Source organism: Sapajus apella, unplaced genomic scaffold, assembly GCF_009761245.1.
Source record: "Sapajus apella isolate SASKATOON/1434 unplaced genomic scaffold, GSC_monkey_1.0 scaffold177, whole genome shotgun sequence".
Lineage (NCBI taxonomy): Eukaryota > Metazoa > Chordata > Mammalia > Primates > Cebidae > Sapajus > Sapajus apella.
The window spans coordinates 910,352-918,507 of record NW_022437117.1 but is presented as its reverse complement, the minus strand read 5'-3'; the positions used below and the strand labels follow the sequence as shown (position 1 = coordinate 918,507).

The following is an 8,156-nucleotide window of genomic DNA, read 5'->3' as shown; positions in this document are numbered from 1 at the left end:
ACATTATGGCTATGTATCTCAATATAAGCATTTTAAAATTTATGAATTATAGAAAGACATTACTTTATATTTTAAATGTAAGTAAAGCTTGATTTCTTTTTTATGTTTTAAGACTAAAAGTAAACAGATGTTCTTTTTGACCCTTGTAGAAAATCATGCATTACTCTACTTTAGACATCACTGATTTGAACAAGTAGGACATAGGAAGAGAATTAGGTACTATATACTTTCACATGAATTTTGGCAACATGGTAAATTTACTTTGCTTTGGTGGGAAAGTTATAGATTTTGGTGACTTGGTTTCTCAGCTCAGTGTGGTTACTTCATGGAATTAGCCTTCAAAGACTTGTCAATACAGGATATGACACTATGTGTCTGCCTACATGAGCTTGTGTTTTTTTTCTTGGTTTTCCCAATTTTAATCCTGAAATTGGGAATTTTGTAGGAAAATTTTGAGTACCTCACCCTTGAACATATTTCTGAATACTCTGAATATTAGAGCTATCCTAAGAAATCTAAAGAGGTTGACTTCATTCTCTCATGTGAACAGCCCTCTTCTCTTATGCTTTTCCCATTTGAAACTCATTACTGTTGAGTCCTTCAATTATTGGACTGCCTATTAGAGTATTTTGGAAATAACTCTTGCCTTCCAGGTTATGTTATACTTAAAACCCAGAATGCCTAATTAACTTCAAGATTTAAAAACAATGATGATGCAAGTTAACATATTTCATTACAATCCTCTTCTATTTTTCCTTAAACCTGTTAAGACATTTGGAACATGTGAGAAGTTTTTAAACTTTAGGAATAAGGGAGGGAGTTTGTACAGACACAGAAAGGACAAAATATCCCCCTTGAAACTTGGTTTTAGCACATATTGTATCTTTTAAATCTTCTCGATGTCCAGGTCTGACCTATACATCACAAATGATTTGAGATGATTAAGGCTTAATAAATATTAATAAAGATTAAATATTAATTATGCTGAATAAATATTAATTCAGGCCATAACTTGGCCTGTCTTTCAGATTTACAACATTTTATAAGTTCCTAAATGTTAAAAAAAGTCATTCTTGTTAAGAGTTTAGTATGAACATGCATTGTCCTCCTGAAGAAATCATTTTTGTGAATTTAAACCTATTGAAAATAGAATACTTTGTGTCTGACTAACTCATATTAGATTTGCCTTGAATCTTTTTCTCCTCTTTAAATAAGATCTTGAAAACTCAAATTCTGATATGATTATAAAATTAGATAATTAAATAATTTAGGAATGACATTGAGGAGTAATTTAATCTACTCCAGGCAAGAATATACTCACACCATTTGAGAAAAGGTGAAGATATAGTCTGTTTTTAAATTCTAACACCCCTTAATTCCAGCAGATTGGGAGGCCAAGGCAGGAGGATTGACTGAGGCCAGAAGTTTGAGACCAGCCTGGGCAGCATAGGGAGACCCCATCTCTACAAAACAAGTTTTCATCACCTAGTAGTGGTTAAATGGTGGCTCTCAAAAGGATATGTTCATGTCCTAACCACTGAAATGTGTTACTGTTACCTACAAAAAGAATCTTTGCAGATGTACTTATTACAGACCTCCAGATGAAGAGGTTATCCTACGTTATCTGGGTGGGCCTAAATCCCAAGACAAGTGTCCTTGTAAGAGACTGAATAGAAAATGGTATAGACACACAGAGAAGAAGGCAATATGAAATAAAAACAACACAACTTCAGCTCTGTCTCCTAGCTTCCCTTTAACATTGACTCAGTGTGCTGGGTAGAACTGGATACTCCAAAATGACCTGTTTAATTCCCAACTCCCAGTGCCTGTAAATGTGACCTTATGCTTATGTGGAAATAGGATAGGATTTTTACAGATGTCATCAAGTTAAGATGAGGTCATACTGCATTGGAATGGGCTTTAATTCAATGACTAATGTACTTTTTTTTTTTTTTTTGAGGTAGAGTCTTGCTTTGTCATTCAAGCTGGAGTGCAGTGGCTCAATCTCGGCTCATTGCAACCTCTCTGCCTCCTGGGTTCAAGTGATCCTTTCACCTCAGCCTCCTGAGTAGCTGGGGTTACAGGCATGTGCCACCGTCCCTAGCCCAATGACTAATGTTCTTATAAGAAGAGGGAAATTTGAACAGAGAGAGGAGGACGGTGAAGACGAGACACACCTGGGAGAATGTCACATGAAGATGGAGGCAGAGATTCAGTGGTGCATCCTCAAGCCAGAGAACATGAAGGATTGCTGGCAACCAGCAGGAACTGAGAGCCATGAAACACATTCTTCCCCAGAGCCTCAGGAGAGGGCACCGCCCTGTCGACTTCGTGATTTTGGACTCCAGCCCTTCAGAACTGTGAGATGATGAAGTTCTGTTGTCGTAAGCCACCCAATTTGTGGCGATTTGTTATGGCAGCCATGGATACTAATGCAACCTCTCAATTACTTACTAAGGAAAACGTGTTATTTCACAGTTTTGCCTAAGAGTAGCTCCGGGTTGTTGTCAGTTTTAAAGCTGTCCCAACATGAAAAAGAATAGATAAGCAAAGTTACCTTGGCTGTGGAACAATCTTGGTAAACTGAAATAATGTTCTGTTAACAAACGAGGCAACTGCTTTTACTTCCTGCCTCTCCTTTTTGTTCTAAGATAGAATGAAGAAAGGGAAATTAGAAAAGAGAAACTTTGTTCTAACTTCCTTATTTTTCAACGTTTTTGTTTGTTTGCTAAATTTGCCTTTTGTTTTCTAAAAGTTAAGTTGGTTTTTCCTTTTTTCCTGTACTCAAAATTCCTCGCACTTACATTTCTCTAAAATATTAGTTACCACAAAATGCCATTCACGTTCCAAAGATTTCAAACTATGAGGTAGATAAGAATCACTTGGGTATTATTATAAAATGTGAATTATTTGAGCCCAACATTCAGGAATATTTATTCATTGAGTCTGATGTGAGGCTCAGAAATTGGTTTTCTTTTTTTTAATCTGTTGTTTTTTTTTAAACACCTCCCTCTATTATTCTAATGCTGAGGGGATGGGGCACACTTTGGGAAACACACTTTAGTCCATCCTGGCTTAACTGATGGCAGGAGTGCTAATGAAAAATCAAAGCTCCACGTTTTATGACTCGATTTGTAATTCATTTTTTCATCAATTTCATTTCTATGCGAATGAACCTCTCTTTTCCTGTGCCTCTGAAAACCAGTGTTTATTTCTGAAGTTTTCAAGGTTCCTTAGCATTTTGTTCTGTTTGCTTAACAGTTTTATTCATCTTCCCTTTTAAAGAGTTTAGGGGGAAGGGTGGAGAATGCCCCTCCCTGTCCCTAGATCTCCCGATGATCTGCACAGCTCCCAATTCCTCTGTCGCCTCTCCACCCTCTTGCATTTCCCACAGCTCGTTCTTCCAAGCAACCCATGACCATGGTATGTGGAACTCACAAGTAATAACCAAATAAATACTAGGCACCTTTACTATTGTTAGCGCAACTTGAGGTAATCAGAAAGGTTAGCTATTATATCAAGCATTGTATTTACTTTTTAATTCTTAGTGTTCTAGGACCTGTACGGACACCTTCTGGCAATCGGCAGGTTCAGAGATATGTGAGTACTTGCAGTTTTTTGACCTTATTGGGAATCCTAAACCCCATTTTGACTTCCAATTTTTAAATGAAGATGAAGTTTTCATTTAAATGCACCGGGATATATTGTTTCAGCTGGCTAACATCTGGATGCTTTCTCAGCACATGCTGAAGCCGGCTTTTCTAGCATTGGGTAGTTTGTTCCAGGAACACGAAGTGCTCATTATTTACCATTGTTATTTTCTCTGACTCTGGAGAAAAGTCAGTGCTACAAAAGTATAAACTTAAAGGGAAAATGAATTAAAGCTGATAGAGTTCAAAATGCTGATACTCTGATTATTATCTCCTGGATTCATCCTAAAATAATTGTTTCTTTTTTGGAAAAGCATAAAAGAAAGACAAAGTTAGATTAATTTTATTTCTATTTATGCAAACTGTATATATTCTAAAGTTTCTATTTTTTAGAAATCTCTTGGAGTCTTAGAATGCATCACTTGATCTTGAAGAGACTTTGGAGGTTATGGAGTTCTGCCTCCCACAAAGCTCAGAAACATCCTCTGCTGAATCTTTGGCAGGTGGTCCTTCAGGCTGCCTGCATAATGGCTCCTATTCGCAGGATGCTCTCCCTGGACAAAAACCAGCCCTTCCTTGAGTCAGTTCAAAATTAGGTTATTAAACACCATTAATAAGATGAAAAAAATGGGTGCAATTAATCATTCATCTGTTCATTCATTCACTTTTCCACCTGATTCCAAAGGAGATTTAATGTGCTTTATGCTGGAAGTGGTAAAGGATGGTGAGCTTTGGAGTCAGACAGACCTGGGCTTGATTCCTGACTCACAAACTTGTTTCATGACATTAAGCTAGTTGGTTATATTTCTAAGTCAAATTTTCCTCATCTATTAATGGAGATTTTAATAACGGTACCTACTTTATTGAGTGATTTTAAGGATTGAATGCATGTTGGCAAATTAGTAAATAATTCATGTTAATCACTATTATGTTTTAATAGTTACTGTAGCAGGAAGAAAAAATGCCAGACCTTAACAACATATAGCATCTGCATGCTGTGGCTCCTGCCTGCAATCCCAGCATTTTGGGAGGCCAAGGTGAGAGGATCGCTCGAGGCCAGCAGTGTGAGACCACTCTGGACAACAGAGCAGGACTCAGTCTCTGCAAAAATAAAAAATTAATCAGGTGTGGTGACCTACACAGTTATCACAGTGACTCCGGAGGCTGAGGCAAGAGGATCGCTTGAACCCTGGAGTCTGAGGTTATAGTGTGCCCTGGTTGCTTGACTGCACTCAAGCATGGTGCAGAGAGCAGGACCCTGTCTCTAAAACAACAACAACACACATATACACAAATACAAAGATGGTAGCAAGATTCATTTGCTCATTTGGGGGATATATTAAATTTTACTTTGTTCATTCAAAGGAAATCTATGATGCTAGTCCACCTTTGGTGGGGAAGCGTATTTGAGAAAATGAGAATGCCCAAGAGCCATGGCCTATAGGACAGGCAGGCAGTACTGAAAGAAAGTCTGGAACAGCAACTTAGTGTGAGACGGAGAAACAACACAAAAGAGGCCAAGTAGCTCCTCCCTCCCCACATTCCTTCACTTTTTGGATTTTATTAAAATACTCATTGATTACTCATATTTATACTGCAGTGGGAGAAAGAAAATAATAATCCCAGAATACTGGAGAACATGTGAATATTATAATTCATTATTATTATTATTATTATTATTTTGAGACGGAGTCTCCTCTGTCACCCAGACTGGAGTATAATGGTGGGATCTCAGCTCACTGCAACCTCCAGGTTCAAGAGATTCTCCCGCCTTAGCCTCCTAAGTAGCTAGGATTACAGGCGCCCGGCATTATGCCAGGCTAATTTTTGTATTTTTGTAGAGATGAGGTGTCAGCATATTAGCCAGGCTGGTCTTGAACTCCTGACCTCAGGTGATCCACCCACCCCAGCCACCCAAAGTGCTGGGATTACAGGCATGAGCCACCATGCCCTGCCTAATTTATTATTATACATAATATATGATACATAATAGCAAAATGAGGTCCTATGACGAGAAAGTAACCAAGACTGTCGATTGGAAGACTGAAAGGACTGAAGGCCACAGTACTTGACCCTGTATTTTGGGAGTTGAATGGAGAATGGAAACAAAGTGGAAATCAAGAAAAGATAATGGAAGAAGAAAACACTGAAAAGAAAAAAGAAGTTGAAAAAAAGAAACAGTCATGAGTTAAACAGGTGCTTGCAGATATTGCTAAGCAGGTGGACTTCTGGTTTGGGGATGCAAATCTTCACAAGGATAGATTTCTTCGAGAACAGATAGAAAAATCTAGAGATGGATATGTTGATATATCACTACTTGTGTCTTTTAACAAAATGAAAAATTTGACTGCTGATGGGAAGTTAATTGCCAGCGCATTGAGAAGTTCAGCAGTTGTAGAGCTTGATTTGGAAGGCACCAGAATCAGGAGGAAAAAACCTCTGGGGGAAAGACCAAAGGATGAGGTGTATGTGGAGTTACTTCCCAAAAATGTTAATCACAGTTGGATTGAAAGAGTCTTTGGGAAATGTGGTGCTGTGGTTTATATAAGTATACCATATTATAAGTCTACTGGATATCCGAAAGGATTTGCATTTGTAGAATTTGAAACAAAAGAACAAACAGCAAAAGCAATTGAGTTTCTTAACAACCCACCAGAAGAAGCACCAAGAAAACCTGATATATTTCCTAAAACAGTGAAAAATAAGCCCATTCCAGCCTTAAGAGTTGTGGAAGAGAAGCAAAAAAAAGAAGAAGAAGAAAGGCCGAATGAAGAAGGAAGACAATGTCCAAGCCAAAGAGGAAAACAGGGACACAAGCAACCCCAGGGTCAGTAAAATGAAAAGATCCAGACCCACATCTGAGGGCTCTGATCTAGAGTCTCCTGAACCCCAAAAGCAGCTTTCGAAGAGAAAGAAAAAATGGGAAAAGTTGAAGTATCTCGCTTACATGAAGTCAGAACAGGGAAGAGGAAGTAGCTCCGAAGATGCAGAATCCCTAGCTCCCCAATCAAAAGTAAAGAAAATTATTCAGAAAGACATGGTTAAGGAAGCTTCAGAAGTTTCCAGAGAAAATAGAGAAATCTCTACTGAAGAGGAAAAGGATACTGGAGATCTAAAAGATAGCTCTCTCTTACAAACAAAAAGGAAACACAAGAAAAAAGCTAAAGAGAGGCATAAAATGGGAGAAGAAGTTATACCATTAAGAGTACTATCAAAGAGCGAATGGATGGATTTGAAAAAAGAGTATTTAGCACTACAAAAAGCTAGCAAGTCTTCTTTAAAAAAAACAATATCCCAAATAAAATCGGAGTCAGAAATGGAAACAGACAGTGGAGTACCTCAAAAGACCGAAATAAAAAATGAAAAAAGTAAAGCCAGCAGTGAAGAGTGTCGCACCCAGGAGAAAGTTAATGCGTCAGGACCACAGTTCCTGAGTGGAGTGATTGTGAAGATCGTTAGCACAGAGCCTCTACCTGGAGGAAACAAGTCTGGGATACTTTGGCAGCAATCTCAGAAGTTCTTTATATTGATTTGCTAGAAGGTGATACAGAATGCCATGCTAGATTTAAAACTCCTGAGGATGCTCAAGCAGTAATAAATGCATGTACAGAAATTAACAAGAAACACTGCTGGAAACTCAAGATTCTTTCTGGTGATCACGAACAAAGGTATTGGCAGAAGATTTTGGTTGATAGAAAGGCAAAAGTTAATCAGCCTTAGGAAAAGAAAAGAGGCACTGAAAAGTTAATCACCAAAGCTGAAAAGATTAGACTGGCGAAGACTCAACAAGCAAGTAAACACATTAGATTTTCTGAATATGACTGAAAAAACATTTACATCTTAATACTTCACTAGATACTTGAGCTGTTCTTGGGTTATTCACTTTTATTATGGTAGCACTGCATAATGAATGTTTTTTTAATTAAAAGAAATACCTTTATTCCTCAACTTGTAAATAAGACTTTTTTCTTAAGACAAATAACGTTATATACCACAGTTTTTTTCTTAAACATTGTATTTGTTGAAATTATCTTAGATGTCGGTGTCAGGTGATTTAGTAAATAAATGTGTTTTGAACATTAAAATAATTAAAAAAATGAAACATAATTTATCTATTTAACAAATATTTATTGAGCGCCTATGTGTTACAGTTTCTGGAGTTTCTCTGGAAAAGAAAAATAAAAGAAAGAAAATCTATTTTTCATAAAGTTTACATTCTAGCAAGAAAGTAAATAAATACATCAAAGGCAAGTAGTAGGTACCGGGTCGGGATAGTGACGAAGAGTGGGACAGGACAGAGGTCTTTTTAATTAAGTGAGCAGAAACCTGAAAGTTGTAGGAATGAGCTAGAGAAGATGAAGGGATATGCATTCCAGGCAGAGGGAATAGGAAGTCCACAAGCCCAAGGTAGGATTTCACCAGAAAGACTGGAATAGGGCAAGCATGGAGGAAAGGAGTTGAAAGGGGCAGACTGGGACAGCTGAGAAAGAGAAGGGAAAATAAGGC

The 8,156-nt window shown here is 37.6% G+C and overlaps 1 pseudogene across 1 annotated transcript; it reads left to right on the top strand.

Annotated features, from left to right (window-relative positions):
* Positions 1-5,659: 5,659 nt before the first annotated feature.
* On the top strand, positions 5,660-7,735 carry LOC116542980 (annotated as a pseudogene). The gene has a single exon (XR_004265430.1). The product of XR_004265430.1 is annotated as a la-related protein 7 pseudogene (transcript).
* The last annotated feature ends 421 nt before the right edge of the window (positions 7,736-8,156 follow it).